Here is a 16,187-nt window from a genome sequence, read left to right on the forward strand (position 1 = left end):
CCTACAGGGCCAACGGCAGACCGGCTCGGGCGCCCCTCGGAAGCGCGGGGTCCCCGCTGCCGAGTCTGTGGCCCCGGCCGGCCCCGGCTCCCCTCTGCCCACCCTGCGCGCGGGGGCTGGAAACGGCCGTGGAGAACCAGGCAGGGCGGGAAGGGGGGCTCCAAAGAGGGTCTGGCGACTCGAGTCGCTCCGTTACTCGGTGGGCTCAGCGCGCGCCGTGGGGGAAGAGAGGTGGAGGTCCGGGAAGAGGGGACGGGCGGCACTCACGTAGACCAGCAGCAGCCATGGGTAGACGGCGGGCTCGGCCACCACGGGCGACTCCAGTCTCAGCTTCTCCCCCACGTTTTCGCGCGCGGCCCCCGCACCAGGCTAGTCTGGCGGTTGGGGGAGGGGCGGGGCGCCGCCGGCGGGGGCGGGACAGGCGGGCGGGCGGGCGGGAGGCTGAGGGGAGGGAGCCTGGCCTGGGCCTCAGCCGGCGCCGCCGCCGCCGCCGCCGCCGCCGGCCTGCTCCCGTCCGGCCCCCGGCTCCCTCTTTGTGGTCACAGGCCCGGGGCCTCCAGCGCTGCTGCCAACTGGGGCCGGCCTGAGCAAGCACAATGAGCCGGGGCCCGGCTGAACCACTCACTCGCGGCGAGCACCTCCCGCCCCGTGGACCCGCCCCCACGCACGCACGTACGCACGTACGAACGCACGCACGTACGCACGCAAGCACGCACGCACGTCTTCAGCTGCCCCCGGCCACACCCACCGGCCCGAAGTGGAGACCCGGGGAGACCCCTCGGGGCCTGGGGTGGCGGGTTCGACTCCCGCCCTTGACGTACCGTGACACCTCCCCCCCAATATGTTTCTAGGTATTATATGTATATATGAATATACTATTATATACACACTTGCGTATGAATTTATATGTGTATGTACATGCGCATATTTACATATAGGTGTGTGTGTGTACACATTGTATATATGTATGTGTATATATCTTATATATATGATATATGTATGTATATATACGATGAATTTCTATATACAGTACATATATATTTTTATGCTATATGCTTTTATATGTAGGTGTATATGTGTGTCTATATGTATGTACGTGTATGTATTGCATATATTATATGTGTATGTATGTATACTGTCTATATGCACACCTAAATATCTTTGTATGTGTGTATATACGTATGCTATATATGTACCTAGGTGTGTATATTGCATATGTTATACGTATGTGTACATACTGTATACAAACTATGCATTTTATATGTGTGTATGTATAGTGTATATGTATGTGTGTATTGTCTATATTGTGTGTATATGTGTGTATACATACTGTATATATACGAACTGCATTTTATATGTGTGTATATATGTATGTGTGTATTGTATATACTATGTGTGTATATGTGTGTACGCATACTGCATATGTACACAGCTGTATATTTTTGTATGCTTGTACATATGTACGTGTGTGTGTATATACACACACACCCCATATGGATTCTGTTTGTCTGGAGAACCCTCAGTGATACGGACACTTATGACAATTGAGTACCTGCTCTTTGCCAGCCAGGGAGCCAAAGGCTTGTCTTTCGGTGTCTCCCTTAAGTATCACGAGTCCCAGGAGGGAAGGTGATGCTGCTCCTACCAGTTGAGGTGCCTCAGGGTCAGTTAGGTGGACAGGGCGGGGGGCTGGAGCCTGGTGGAGCCCAGGTGGAGTTCTAGCAGCAGTACAGCTTAGCAGTCCCACTTCCCCGGGTGCTTCTCACAAAGACGCCGAGGGAGAGTCGGGACCTGAAGGAGGGAATGAGGAAGCTTCCGTGGGTCCGCAAGCCCAGACCAAGGCTGACTCGTCAAGAGTGTTAGAGGTCAGGACTGTGGTTACCCTGGGGGTGGGCTTACACAGAGCCATTCATATCCTGAAAAAGTATCCATTCTGCTCTTGTTTGTATGGTTACCCCCCTCCCCCAAATCTTTTAAAAACAGATTCTCTTGGTTGCTGGGAACACACACGGGGAAGTTGTGTGTGAGGGGGTATGATCCAGGGGACAGGGAGGATAAGCCCCCCACTCGTAGGGCAAGGAGTGGCTCAGCTTTGTGAGCTGAGGATGGCCCACGAGGTTCCAGAGAGAAGGGTCCCTGCTCCGTTCCTGCTCTGTGCACCCCATTCCCAGCCTGAGAAGCCCAGAGCCACCCACCCCCCCGCAACACACACACACCAGGGAGGAGAGCCAGTCACCCTGGCTCCCAGCCTCCGGCTCCAAGGCTCCCGGCACTAGGAGCTATTTTCAGCTTTCATGCCCTAGGACACGGCCAGAGCTATTGTCTCCGGAAACTCTCTGTCTGTCTCTCGCCCGGCCTCCCTCCCTTCCTCCCTCCCTCCTCCGCTTCTTCCCCTCCAGCTCCATCTGTCCTCCCCTCCACCCTGCATTTCTACCCAGGATGGCTCACAGACAGCTGCTCCCCGTGCCCACCTGCCACCATTCCATGGATGTCAAAGCAAGCCCTGGGGACTTCCCTGGAGGTCCAGTGATTAAGACTCCGAGCTTCCACTGCAGGGGACGCGGGTTCGATCCCTGGTCAGGGACATAAGATCCCACATGCCACACAGCACGGCCAAAACAAAATGAATAAAGTTATAGTGATGAAACAGCCCTAGTGGTGCAAGGATGGGACGTATAGCTCTATGGTATAGAAAAAAGGTCCAGAAACAGATATATGAGAACTTGATATGATAGAAAGTGGGGAAATTAAGGAGTTTTCAATAAATGGCATTAGGACAATTGCATATCCATGTGGGGAAAAGTAAATTAGAAAAAAAAAAAGCAAGCCCTGGTCAGGTGTGACCTTGGGCCCAGGGCCATTGGCACAGGTTGTCATGTGGGATGTTCTTCCTTAGACTCCTCCCTCCCTCCTGTGTCACTGTCACTTCCTCCAGAACCTTCCTGGACTCCCCTCCACAAGCCCAGGGTGTGCCCTCACCCGCCCTGGATCACCAGAATTCCAATCCCGGCCCACCCTTCCCCGCCAGGTAGAGAACTGTGCATGGTCAATAAGACCGTAGAGGTCATTGGCCATTGCTATTGCAGCTGGAATTGTTACTGTGTTTAGATAGGGTGACCAACACCCGCCCCCAGTTTGCCCAGGACCGCTCAGGTTTGAGCGCTGGAACTCTGGGGAAACTCTCAGTCCTGGGGAACCCCAGAAGGCTGGTCAGCCTATTTAGGACAGATCTTTCACTTGATCTCCCAACCCCCGAGAGCCAGAAAGGGAATCTCCCCCCTCCTTCCATTGTAACCTTCATTCATTCATCCACTCATCCCTTTATTCAACTCCTTTATTCAGCAAGTATTTATGAAGCATCTACTACACAGCAGACACTCTTCTAGGTGCTGGGGACATAACAGCATCCCTGTCCTCAAAGAGCTCACGTTCTAGTGAGGGCAGCAAACAGTAAACTGAGAAGGTGTGATTTATTACATGGGGATGATGTCTCGGAGACCACTGCAGGGCAGGGGAGGTGGGAGAGGAAAGGGGCAGTTCTAAATGCAGGCGCTGACGGGATTGGGGCAGACCTTGCCCTGGGCCAGGCTGGTTGCTTCAACACAGCTGTCCTCGCCCAGAGCCATCCTGCCCCCGCCTCACCCAGTTCTTCCGTGATGTGTGGGGAAAATCTGTGGTTGTCACAACTGGGAGGGAGGGCCCCTGGAATCAAATGGGTGAGGCCAGGGATGCTGCTAAACCCCACACAGTGCCCAGGAGGGGCCCTCAGCAGAGGATGACCCGCCCCGAATAACCCCAGTGCCACGGGGGAGACCCTGCACTAATATTATTCAGACCCGCTGGTGCCCCGATTCCTGCACAGGCAGGGACTCTAACCGGCTCACCTCTGTATCCCGAGGTGACCTAGAGTGGGGCAGCCACGAGGGCTGAGATGAGTATCGGGGGTGAAATGACAAACCTCTGCACCCACTCTCCCCTCCGCACCCCAGGGGCGATGGTCTCTATCTCCTCCCCGTGCAGGTAGCTTTTCCCTGAGCCATTTCTTCTTGTCAAGGTCCCTGTCGCAGGTTGGGTTCCCCGAAGATGACGTTGAGAGCAAGGATTGGAGTGCAGGTGGTTGATGTGAGGCGTGCAGGAACAGATACAGCTGCCATAGGGTCCCACAATTCCACTCCCGGGCATAGATCCGGAGAAAACTCTAATTCAAAACTATACATACACCCCTGGCATTTCCCTGGTGGTCCAGTGGTTAAGAATCCATGCTTCCAGTGCAGGGGGCGTGGGTTCCATCTCTGGTCAGGGAACTAAGATCTCACATGCCGTGTGACAATAAAAGAAGAAAGAAAAAAGAAAGAAAGAAAGAGAGAAAGAGAGAAAGAGAGAGAAAGAAAGAAAGAAAGAAAGAAAGAGAAAGAGAGAGAGAGAAAGAAAGAAAGGAAGAAAGGAAGAAGGAAAGAAGAAAGAAAGAAAGATACATGCACCCCAACGTTCATTGCAGCACTATTTACAGTAGCCAAGACATGGAAGCTACCTAAATGTCCACTGATGGATGAATGGATAAAGAAGATGTGGTACATATATACAATGGAATATTATTCAGCCATAAAAAGAATGAAATAATGCTATTTGCAGCAACGTGGATGGACCTAGAGATTATCATACTAAGTGAAGTAAGTCAGAAGAGAAAGACAAATATCATATGATCTCACTTATATGTGAAATCTAAAATACGACACAAATGAACGCGTCTACAAAACAAAAACAGACTCACAGACATAGAGAACAGACTTGTGGTTGCCAAGGGGGAGAAACAGTGAGGGAGGGTTGGATTGGGAGTTTGGGGTTAGCAGATGCAAACTATTAAATATAGGATGGATAAACTACAACGTCCTACTGTCTAGCACAGGGAACTATATTCAGTATCCTGTGATAAGCCATAACGGAAAAGAAAAAAGTTTTATTTATAGGTTCCATCCCTAACTGAGCTGGCCCATCCCCTCCCATGTTTCTAAGTGCAGCCCGAGGCTGCAGACTTCCCACCCCACCGTGGTCTTCAGCTCCAGAGCAAGCCACCTGCGAACCACCCACATCTTCCCAGGGGCTGGCAACTCTCCTTTGCTACTGATTCCAAGACACATCCAAATAGCAAAAATGTGACCATGAAAAGAAACTCAGGCATGTTCAAATCAGGGAAATAACATTCTTAGCTCTGTTCAGTACTCGCTTAATTTTACAAGAGCTTAGAGTTACAAAAAAGTTGCAAAGATCTGTACAGAGTGTACAGAGTGCCGTGGACCCTGACCCAGTACCCCTATTTCCAACTCATTAGTACCTTAGTGTGACATGTTTATCCAACTAAGGAACCAAGATGGATACATTGTTATTAACTAAAGTCCACACTTTATTAGAATTTCCCTAGTGTTCCCCTAACATCCTTTTTCTGTCCCAGTCTCCTCTGGGCTGTGACATTTCTCAGACGTCGCTGGGTTTTGATACCTTGAAAGTTTTGAGGAGGACTGGTCAGGTGTTTTGTCCCTCAATTTGTTAGTCTGTTTGTTTTCTGATGTTTTCTTATGGTTGGTCTGGAGTTATGGGGTTTGGGGCGGAAGACCCAGACAGAGATAAAAATGCCATTCTCCTCAGGTCACATCAAGGATACACACCATCAACGGGACTTATGACAAACGATTTTACCCTTGATCACCTGGCCAGTATTGTCTTTTTTTTCTTGCTGCGTTGGGTCTTCGTTGCGTGTGGGCTTCTGTAGTTGTGGCACGGGGGCTCAGGAGTTCTGGCTCCCAGGATCTAGAGTGCAGGCTCAGTAGTTGTGGCCCACGGGCTTAGTTGATCTGCGGCACCTGGGATCTTCCCGGACCAGGGCTTGAACCTGTGTCCCCTGCATTGGCAGGCGGATTCTTTTCTTTTCTTTTTTTCTTTTGCAACCAAAACGTTAATCCCAAGGATTCTCACAAAACATATTACAAATGACAGCATGAAAAAAAAAATTGCACAGTAACTCAAAGTTCAGCTCTACAATATACTCTTAATCTGGCAGGACATTGGTATCTTGATAATCTCAAATTTCCAAAAAATATTACAAAGAGCTATGTATTCATGTACAGCAATCACAGAGGGGACGTATGACCTAACTCAAAGGTAAACTAACTTCCTTGAAACTTCTTAGATTTTAAACTCCCTGGACAATCTCTTGTCCGGTGTGAAGACTAGTGGAATTTTTAAACCTCTAATCTAGGGTAAGGGTGCGGCTTTCATTTTTACCTGCTGGCTTGGGTTCACAGCACCTTTTAAAGACTGCTTGCTTAACTACAGCTGCATACCACATCCCAGCTACAGAAAGTCTTTTCAATGTTTGCCAGTGTTGTTTCCATAATAGTAAACATCACACTTTAGGTGGGCAGGAGTTAGAGTTTTATTATCAGTCTAGGCAAGACCAAAAATTCAAAGCAAGTTCAATTTTGCTTAAGGGAACATTGTAAGGTAACAATTCTTCATATTACATGCCTCCCAGGACCCATTTCAAACCATAGAGAATGACACCTTTATGTGTCACTGTCCCAAGAGACAAACAAATGTGAACAACTAAAACATTTAAAAAGTGCACCAAGCTTCGGAAGTCTCAAACAAAACTTGAATTTTCTGTACATACTCCTGCCAAATGAAGTTATTGCCTGTACACCACTCCTCTTGCAAAGTGGTCTTCTATTTCCTTTCATCTGACCTAGATCGGCTAGGAGACCTAGAGAAAGATTGGGACGGCTTGTGATTTCTCTCTTGGGACAGGGATCTCTCTCTTCTCCTATATCTAGAAAGGGACCTGCTCTGGCTGACGGAGAAGGCTCTCCATCTTGGAGATGTGTGGGAGGTGGAGGACTCCTCCTCCCATAATCATCTCGAGGGCGACGACCCCAAGAAGGAGGCGGTCACGATTTCGACTTCTCTTTTCCCCATTCGACAGGTCCACTCTTACTCGGCAGCCACAAAGTGTTCTCCCATCTAGTTCTCGGACAGCATCGGCTGCATCTCGGGGATCTTCACATTCAACGAGAGCGAAGCCGGGAGGGTTTTTAGCACCCCACACACTTCAGAGTGGTCCATAATAGCCTAAAGCTCGTTCCAATTCAGCCTTGTTACCACTGTTTCCAAGATTCCCTACATAAACTTTACAGTCCAACGGACAGGAATCACGTTGCAAGACCCTCGTGGCTCCTGGGTTTCACGGGCCACAGGGTGGTCCCGGGCCTCTAGAATCTGGTAGCTGAATCTGCTCGCACAAGCTGTCCTGTGGGGATGCGTTTTCCCCTATGTGTCCAGCCCGGGGCCCTGCCCTCTTGGCCTGGCCTCCCGGGTGAGAGGGTGAACCCCAGCTCCCTGGAGCAGACACTCAGAGCCCTGGTGACCGGACTCACGGCTGACGGGGCTGGAGCGGCGGCTGGACACGTGTGGCCAGCCTGGTGGTGTTTGGCCCCGTCTGCAGTTCCAGTTCCAGCTGAGAAAGAGCCTCCCTGTGTTACTTTCTCCTGGTTGTGTAAGGATCCCCGGTGTCATTTGACAGAAATGTAGACGGTGTGTTCTTTCTCTCTTTTCTCCCTGCTTCCTCTCCTCCCTCTCTGCCTCCCTCTCTCCCTGTACCTCTTTCCCTGTTCCGCTCTCCCTCTACCTCTTTCCCACTCCCTCTCTCGCTCTCCCTCTGTCTCTTCCTCTCTCCCTCCCTCTCTCCCTCTCCCTCCCTCTCCCTCTCTCTTTCCTCTCCCTATCTCCCTCTCTCCTCTCTCCCTCTTCCCTCTTCCTCTCCCTCTTCCCTCTGCCTCTTTCCTCTGCCTCTTTCCTCTCCCTCTTCCCTCTCCTCTTTCCCTCTCCTTCTCTCCCTCCCCCTCTCTCCCTCTCCCTCTCTCCCCCCTCTCTCTCCCTCTTCCTCTCTCCCTCTCCCCTGTCTCTGCCTCTCCCTCCGTCTCTCCCTCTGGGAGGGAGTGAGGGAGATGGAGAGATGGAGGGAGCGGGAGAGTTGGAGGGAGAGGGAGAGGGAGAGGGAGAAGAGGGAGGAGAGGGAGGGAGAAGACGTCTCTCCCTCCCTCCCTCCCTCTGCCTCCCTCCCTCTCCTCCCTTTCCCTCTCCCTCCGTCTCTCCGTCTCCCTCACTCCCTCTCAGAGAGGGAGAGACGGAGGGAGAGGCAAAGACAAGGGAGAGGGGGAGAGGGGGAGAGGGAGAGAGGGAGGGGGAGAGAGACGGGGGAGAGAGGGAGAGCTCTCTTCCTCCCTCCTTCTCCCTCTCTCCTCCTTCTCTCCCTCTCTCCCTCACCCTCTCTCCCTCTCCCTCCCTCCATCACTTTCCCTCCTTCTCCCTCTCTCCCTCCCAGAGAGGGAGAGACAGAGGGAGAGGGAGAGGGGGGAGACAGGGACACGGAGAGGGAGGGAGGGAGGGAGGGAGACAGAGAGGGAAGCAGGCACCCTCTCGCCTTCTCCCTCTCCCTACCTCCTTCTCCGACTCCCCCTCTCCTCTCCCTCTGTCTCTCCCTCTCCCTCCCTCCCTCCCTCTAGGAGAGGGAGAGGGAGAGGAAGGGAGGGAGAGAGAGAGAGGGAGGGGAAGGGAGACGGAGAGGGAGAGACATCTCGCCCTCCTTCCCTCTCCCTCCCTCGCCCTTTCCCTTCCTCTCTCCCTCTCCCTCCCTCTGTCTCACCCTCTCCCTCCCTCTGTCTCTCCCTCTCCCTCCCTCTGTCTCTCCCTCTCCCTCACTCCCTCCCAGAGAGGGAGAGATGGAGGGAGAGGGAGAGACGAGGGAGAGGGGGAGAGGGAGAGAGGGAGGGGGGAGAGAGGGAGAGGGAAGAGGGAGAGTGGGAGAGAGGGAGAGAAGGAGGAGAGAGGGAAAGGGAGGAAGAGACCTCTCTCTTTCTCCCTCTCTCCGTCTCTCCGTCTCTCCCCCTCTCTCTCCCTCTCCCTCTCTCCCTCTTCCCTCTCTGCCTCTTCCCTCTGCTTCTTTCCTCTGCCTCTTTCCTCTCCCTCTTCCCTCTCCTCTTTCCCTCTCCTTCTCTCCCTCCCCTCTCCCTCTGGGAGGGAGTGAGGGAGATGGAGAGATGGAGGGAGCGGGAGAGTTAGACGGAGAGGGAGAAGGAGAGGGAGAAGAGGGAGGAAAGGGAGGGAGGAAACGTCTCTCCCTCCCTCCCTCCCTCTCCTCCCTTTCCCTCTCCCTCCGTCTCTCCGTCTCCCTCACTCCCTCTCAGAGAGGGAGAGACGGAGGGAGAGGCAAAGACAAGGGAGAGGGGGAGAGGGAGAGAGGGAGGGGGAGAGAGAGGGGGGAGAGAGGGAGAGCTCTCTTCCTCCCTCCCTCTCCCCTCCTTCTCTCCCTCTCCCTCCCTCCATCACTTTCCCTCCTTCTCCCTCTCCCTCTCTCCCTCCCAGAGAGGGAGAGACAGAGGGAGAGGGAGAGGGGGGAGACAGGGACACGGAGAGGGAGGGAGGGAGGGAGGGAGACAGAGAGGGAAGCAGGCACCCTCTCGCCTTCTCCCTCTCCCTACCTCCTTCTCCGACTCCCCCTCTCCTCTCCCTCTGTCTCTCCCTCTCCCTCCCTCCCTCTAGGAGAGGGAGAGGGAGAGGAAGGGAGGGAGAGGGAGAGAGGGAGGGGGAGGGAGATGGAGAGGGAGAGACGGAGAGACGTCTCGTCCTCCTTCCCTCTCCCTCCCTCGCCCTTTCCCTTCCTCTCTCCCTCTCCCTCCCTCTGTCTCACCCTCTCCCTCCCTCTGTCTCTCCCTCTCCCTCACTCCCTCCCAGAGAGGGAGAGATGGAGGGAGAGGGAGAGACGAGGGAGAGGGGGAGAGGGAGAGAGGGAGGGGGGAGGGAGGGAGAGGGAAGAGGGAGAGTGGGAGAGAGGGAGAGAAGGAGGAGAGAGGGAAAGGGAGGAAGAGACCTCTCTCTCTCTCCCTCTCTCCGTCTCTCCCTCTCTCCCCCTCTCTCTCCCTCTCCCTCTCTCCCTCTCCCTTGTCTCTGCCTCTTCATCTCTCTGTCTCTGGGAGGGAGTGAGGGAGATGGAGAGACGGAGGGAGAGGGAGGAGAGGGAGCGAGGAAGAGGGAGAGAGGGAGGGAGAGAGGGAGAGAGGGATAGAGGGAGGGAGGGAGAGATGTCTTTGTCTTTCCCTCCCTCCATCACTCTCTCCCTCTTCCCCCTCCCTCTCCTGCTCCCTGTCCCTCTCCCTCCCTCTATCCCTCTCTCCCTCTCCCCCCTCCCTCTCCTGCTCCCTGTCCCTCTCCCTCCACCTCCTTCCCTCTCTGGAGAGGGAAGGAGGTGGAGGGAGAGGGTGAGGGAGAGGGAGCACGAGAGGGAGAGAGGGAGAGGGAAAGAGGTATAGGAAGAGCGGAACAGGGAAACAGGGACAGGGAAAGGGGGACAGGGAGAGAGGGAGAGGGAAAGAGGGAGAGGGAGAGGGAGAGCAGAGCAGGGAAACAGGGACAGGGAAAGAGGGAGGCAGAGAGGGAGATGGAAACGGGGAAAGGGAGGGGGGACGGATAGAGGGAGAGGGAGAGAGGGACAGGGAAAGAGAGACAGGGATGGAGGGAGGGAGAGAGGGACAGGACAGGGCAAGAGGGACAGGGAGAGAGGGAGGGAGAGAGGGAGGGAGAGAGGCAGAGGGAGAGATGGAGGGAGAGTGAGAGGCAGGGAGGTAGAGGGAGGGAGGGAGGGAGGGAGACAGAGAGGGAGACAGGGAGAAGGGCTGATGGGGGCTCCCTCCCCCTCCCATCCTCTGCCCACTGCTTTCTCTTTTTTCTGCTTCAACAAACACCAGGCGCCTTTCAGATCAGCCCTGAAGTCAACGTTGATGCTTGGGACGGCCTGACCTCCCCGCTGCCTTCCAGCCCAGGACCACAGCTGGGAGATGAAGTCTGCGGGGCCCTGGGGGGGCGGGCAGCGGCGGCGGAGGTGGTGGAGGCAGGCACCTCCTCTGACGCCCAATCTCTCCTCGTTTACGAGGCAGCCGCCAGCTCCCCTCCCTGACTCCCCAAGATTTGGGGCCATTTTAATATGTGTCGATAATGCCATGAGCTACTATTTAACTTTTCCACGAGGACCCATCTCCCGAAATGCAGTGGTTTTCAGGCTTGGCTGCACTAGAGAACCCCCAGGGAAAGGAGAGACGTCTGTACCTCCCTCTCTCTCCCTCTCCCTCCGTATCTCCTTCTGGCTCTCTCCCTCTCCTTCTGGGGTGATGCCCGATGAGCTCAGATTCGCAGATGTTCCCCCCATCCCCTCTCTGTGCCTTGCGTGGGGCCTGGGCCTTCTCACTGTGGCCCGGGAACAGCCTCGACATTCAGACATCGGTTCCTGCAAGGACACTTGCGTTTGGTCCATACCGCATGTGGCTGCAGTCTGTGCTTCTCCCGTTTAGCATCTTCAGTAGATGGGGGCTGTGCATGAGCCCTTCATCTTCCCCGCAGACACCACTGGTGCTTGCTCGGCCTCGCGGGTGATGTCCACGGGGGACAGACCTGTGTCCCCACCTTCTTGGGCTGCAGACAGGCCACGTTGGTCCTGTGGTGACTGGGGGCTCCCAGGAGAACCCCACCGCAGACCCAGAGAGGTGGCCCCAGAGAAGGTGGCGTACGCCTGGGGCCAGGCCTCACCAGCCAACCACGGGGCACCTGCAGCAACAGGTCTCTCGCCGTCCAGGGGCTGGGTGTTCGGGCGCCGTGGGGATGAGCTGCTGTCTGCACGGCAGCCAAGTTTGTATTGTTGAGCCCGGGTGGAGAGCCTGGTCACATTTCTTCCTGCCCTTGGCCTTAGAGCTCATCATGGTTCACGCCGTTTCTGGTTCCAAAAGGACCTGTGTTCATAAAGACCACATGTTAGGACAGCACCAAAGTGTCTAGAAATCCAGGCCAGGAGGAGGAGGGAGGGGGTTTGGCTGTGCCCGCCAGTGGCCTGAGAGCCCTCCCACCCACAGAGACCTGGCCCGGGGCCTGTGGGGAGGGCGTGGCCCACGGTCCCCAGCGCTGGCTGTCTCTGGGTTCCAGGAGAACTGCGCGATCCTCGGGGAGCTGGTAAGGCTGCAGGCTCAGAAGTCCCGCCTGCTGGGATTCAGCACGCGTGCCGACTCTGTGCTGGAGATGAACATGGCCAAGACCAGCCAGGTGGTGGCCACTTTCCTAGGTAACCCCGCCTCCCCGAGTCCCAGTGGGGACGGGGGTCAGGTGGACCTTGACTGGACGTGGTGCTGCCTGAGACCCCACTGTGTCAGCCCTTGGGGGTTGCCTTCCCCAACCCTTCATTCTGCCTCGAGGGGCGTGGGGTGGGGGGCGGCTGGGCGGCTGCCACAGGGACATAGCTGAGCCTCTCCCCTCCGCCCGCAGATGAGCTGGCCCAGAAGCTGAAGCCCCTCGGGGAGCAGGAGCGGCCCTGATCCTGGAGCTAAAGAAGGCTGAGTGCCAGAGGCGGGGCCTGCACTTTGATGGGCCCATCAACGTCTAGGACCTGCGCTACTACATGAACCAGGGGGAGGAGACGCGCTACCACGTGGACCAGTACCTGCTCAATGAGTCCTTCCCCATGCAGGTGGTCACGCGCGGGCGGCTGGGCATCTCCCAGGAGCTGCTGGGGCTGACCTTCGACCTGGAGGAAGGCGCCAACATGCGTCACGAAGATGAAGATGTGAGGCTCTACACGGTCCGGGACGCGGCCTCGGGCAAGGTCATCCATCAGCAAGTTCTACCTGGACCTCTACCCTCGGTGCATGCGTGGGAGAACCTGTCGGCCGTGGGCCGGGGCTCCTCTGTGGTAGCGGGGCCTCACCCGCGTCCCTCCCCAGGGAAGGGAAGTCCGGGCACATGGCCTGCTTTGGCCTGCAGCCGGGCTGCCTGCAGCAGGACGGGAGGCGCCAGATTGCCATCGCGGCCATGGTGGCCAACTTCACCAAGCCTACGCCCAACCCGCCCTCCCTGTTCCAGCATGATGAGCTGGAGACCTACTTCCATGAGTTCTGGCAAGCGATGCACCAGCTCCGCTCCCAGGAGGGTGCGGGCGAGGGGCTGAAGGCAGGGGGCGGGGAGGGCCCGGGCTCTCCCGTGGTCCTCAGGCAGGCCCTCGCCACGGGATTCTTCCGCTGATGTCACCCCACACGAGGAGACGCCCTCGGTGTCAGTTTCCATCATCAAACCCCACGCACTGGGCGCGTAAACAACGGAAGTGGATGTCCTCGAGACTCTGGAGGCTGGAAGTCCCAGATCAAGGAGTCAGGACTGGTTCCCTGCATGTTAAATACAGGTATTCAAGAGTTGCCTTTAAAAAAGACAAAATAGAAGAAAGGAACGTTGCATGCAAGGCTGGTGAGTGATGAGTGATGAGAACCAGAGGTTAGGCTCTGGGGCCGGGAGCACCACGCCCTGTGAGGCCCTGGGGCTGCTGCCAGTCTCGGTGGAGGCTCAGCAAGTCCCAGTGACTTCCCAATGTGGGGGGGGTCCCCAGATGAGCGTCTGGGCCCAGGACCCAGTGCTCGTTCAGTCTTCCTGCAGTCAGCCCTTCGTCCTGAGAGCGATGCTCTCACAGACTGCAACCGGAGCGCGTGGGGACACTTTACTGAGCTGTGCAGCCGTCACTACTGCCCTGTTCTGGAACATTTCCCTCACCCCAAAAAGGTCCCTCACGCCCTTAGTTATCATTCCCTCCCCTCCCCTGTCCCTGACAACCAGGAACCCACTCTGACTCTGTGGATCTACCTGTTCTGGACGTTTCCCCTCAGTGGGGTCACACCCTGTGTGTCCTTCTGTGTCTGACTTCTCTCGCTGAGCACCGTGTTCTCACGGTGCATCCACGTGGCAGCGAGTGGCAGGGCTTCACACCTTTGCGTGGTCGAGGGCCGGAAAAAAGACAAACGAAAAGAAGGGCACGTTGCCTGCGACTCTGGTGACAGCCGGGGATGAGAACCAGAGGGTAGGCTCTGGGGCCGGGAGCGCCGCGCCCTGTGAAGCCCTGGCGCTGCTGCCAGTCTCGGCGGGGCACGAGCAGCGCCGTCCCCCAGGAGCTGCTGGACAAGCTCATCAAGTCCCGGCTGGCCAACCCCCGTGCGGCCGGGCCGAGGGAAAGGAAAGGGGCTCCCGGACCGCCCGGCTGGAAAGCGCGGCCTGGACACAGTGCCAGCGCCCCCGTCTCCTTCCTCCCGCCATCCAGGCCTCTTCAACCTGCGCCAGATCGTCCTGGCCAAGGTGGACCAGGCCCTGCACACGCAGACGCCCTCAGACCCGGCCTAGGACAATGCCCGCCTCTGCCAGGAGATCCTCGGGGTCCCAGCCACGCCAGGTAGCCAAGCGCACGCCGGGCCCACCTTAGCGGTCGGTTGGCGGCTACTGCCCAGGTCAAGAGGATCCTCTGGTGGTGTGTGAAGGGGGACCGACTGACGGGCTCTGGTCGAGGCTCGCTGACCTCTGGCCTCTTCCTGCCTGGGTTCCTGGGCTGGTCCCTCCAGCTGTGGCCCGCGGAGTCCGAGGGTGGGCTGGGCGTATCTGCACGTGCTTTCTGGAGAGCCTGGAAGAGGCAGGAGAGGGCTTCATACCCCGGACGGAACGCGTCGACGAGGTTTGCCCGAGCGTGTCGGTGCGGAGACGCAGTTCACTCCCTCGTGAGCGCTTTAACCCGCGCTCTCCCCGTGCTGGAGGGCGAGCCCTGACTCATCCCTCGGAGCCTCGGGCAGCTGTCCCTGTAAGAGGCTTAGGGGTGAACCCTCGTGAGCTTCAGCAGAAAGTCGGCAAAGATTGATTTGTGTCCCTCCACTGAGTTGCCCGCAAGGTCCCCGTTTTCTAGAAGTGTTGGGCCAATACTCCCTCTAGTGGCAGGGGACTCAGACAGGGCTGCTTTGAGGCCCCAAGCTCTGGGCTCTGGGGAAGGGGCACGGAGCGGCCAGGGGGCCGGGCAGGAGCCTCTCCGCGTGTGTCCCAGGGACCCACCTGCCTGCGACCTTCGGCCACCTGGCAGGAAGCTACGACGCCCAGTCCTATGGCTACCTGTGCAGCGAGGTGTACTCCGCGGACACGGTCCACACACTCGTTTCAAGCAGGAGGGCGTCCTGAGTGGCAAGGTGAGAGGCCGGCCTGCCGTGCAGACCAACACGGAGGTCCTTGGGCCTGGGCCTAGATGCTTTTGCCGCCCGCCTGGGCCTGCCAGGCTCTGAGGGCCCTGCCCAGAACCCCCTGCTCCCCTGCCCTTTGTTGAGTCACAGCAGAGGTGGCCACACCCACACCCTCCGTGAAGGGGGTGCTCCACCCTCCTGCAGCCCCGCCCCCTCTCCTCAGGTTGCCATGGACTACAGAAGCTGCATTCTGAGGCCAGGGGGCTCCGAGGATGCCAAGGGCATGGTGAAGCTCTTCCTGGGTTGTGACCCCATGCAGGACGCCTTCCTCCTGAGCAAAGGGCTGCAGGTTGAGGGCTGCAAGCCGCCGGCCTGCTGACGGCACGGGGTTTTGCCCCCCCAGGCGGGCCGGGTGCCTTAGCGCCCCGTCGGGGCGGGGGAGGGGCCGTGTGTCCTCCCAGCCCCCGAGTCCCCGGCGGCCGGCCTAGGCCAAAAGTCTCCACCTGGAAGTGTCTGGAAAGCCTGGCATCAAGGCTCCCCCTTGTTGCACTAATGCAATCCCTTCCTGGGGAGCTTTCCTGGTAACAAAACGGTTCTTTGAAAACGCAGCCATTAATAAAAAAGACTCTACTCCTGGTCTCTGCCTGCCGTCCCTTCCACCACAGGAGTGGCATGGGGGCCGTCACACTGGGGGGAGTTCTGACCTTGGTCGGGGATCAGCCCTGGGGCCGTGGTGACGCGTCTGGGTCACTGGGAGACGGCTGAGCTGTGGGGTGAGTTCAGACGGGGATGGTGCCCCGCACCCCGACCGGGCAGGCTCTCCAGTGAGGGGGTGTCAGTTTCCTGCCGGCCTCTCGCCCGTCACTGTTTGGCATCTCGGGGGCTGTGACTGGCTGGAGCTGGTTCTGGCGGTGGGCACAGCTGCGGGAAGCCCGGCTGTGGCTGTCCCTGTCCCCGTGTCCTGTCCTCCTGCTCACGGCCGGCCGGCTGGCTCCCTCTGGTCATCGGCAGCTGCTGAAGTCTGGACCACAGCAAGGGGCCGCCTTCCTGGGTCCTAGCAATTCTTCCCAAAGGCCTTAGGGATGTGTTTTGGTGGCAGTAGGAATTCAGAGAGGGTGCTGCACC

General features: G+C 57.2%; 2 pseudogenes across 2 annotated transcripts; one reads left to right on the top strand and one right to left on the bottom strand.

Moving 5' to 3' along the window:
• Positions 1 to 6,686: 6,686 nt before the first annotated feature.
• On the bottom strand, positions 6,687 to 7,207 carry LOC309622091 (serine/arginine-rich splicing factor 3 pseudogene; annotated as a pseudogene). Its single transcript has one exon. The product of its transcript is annotated as a serine/arginine-rich splicing factor 3 pseudogene (transcript).
• Positions 7,208 to 11,991: 4,784 nt separating this feature from the next.
• On the top strand, positions 11,992 to 15,441 carry LOC309622092 (thimet oligopeptidase-like; annotated as a pseudogene). Its single transcript has 7 exons — positions 11,992 to 12,154; positions 12,355 to 12,730; positions 12,810 to 13,005; positions 14,010 to 14,061; positions 14,168 to 14,296; positions 14,933 to 15,071; positions 15,286 to 15,441. The product of its transcript is annotated as a thimet oligopeptidase-like (transcript).
• The last annotated feature ends 746 nt before the right edge of the window (positions 15,442 to 16,187 follow it).

Source organism: Balaenoptera borealis, assembly GCF_965194805.1.
Source record: "Balaenoptera borealis genome assembly, contig: HAP1_SCAFFOLD_1511, whole genome shotgun sequence".
Classification (NCBI taxonomy): Eukaryota; Metazoa; Chordata; class Mammalia; order Artiodactyla; family Balaenopteridae; genus Balaenoptera; species Balaenoptera borealis.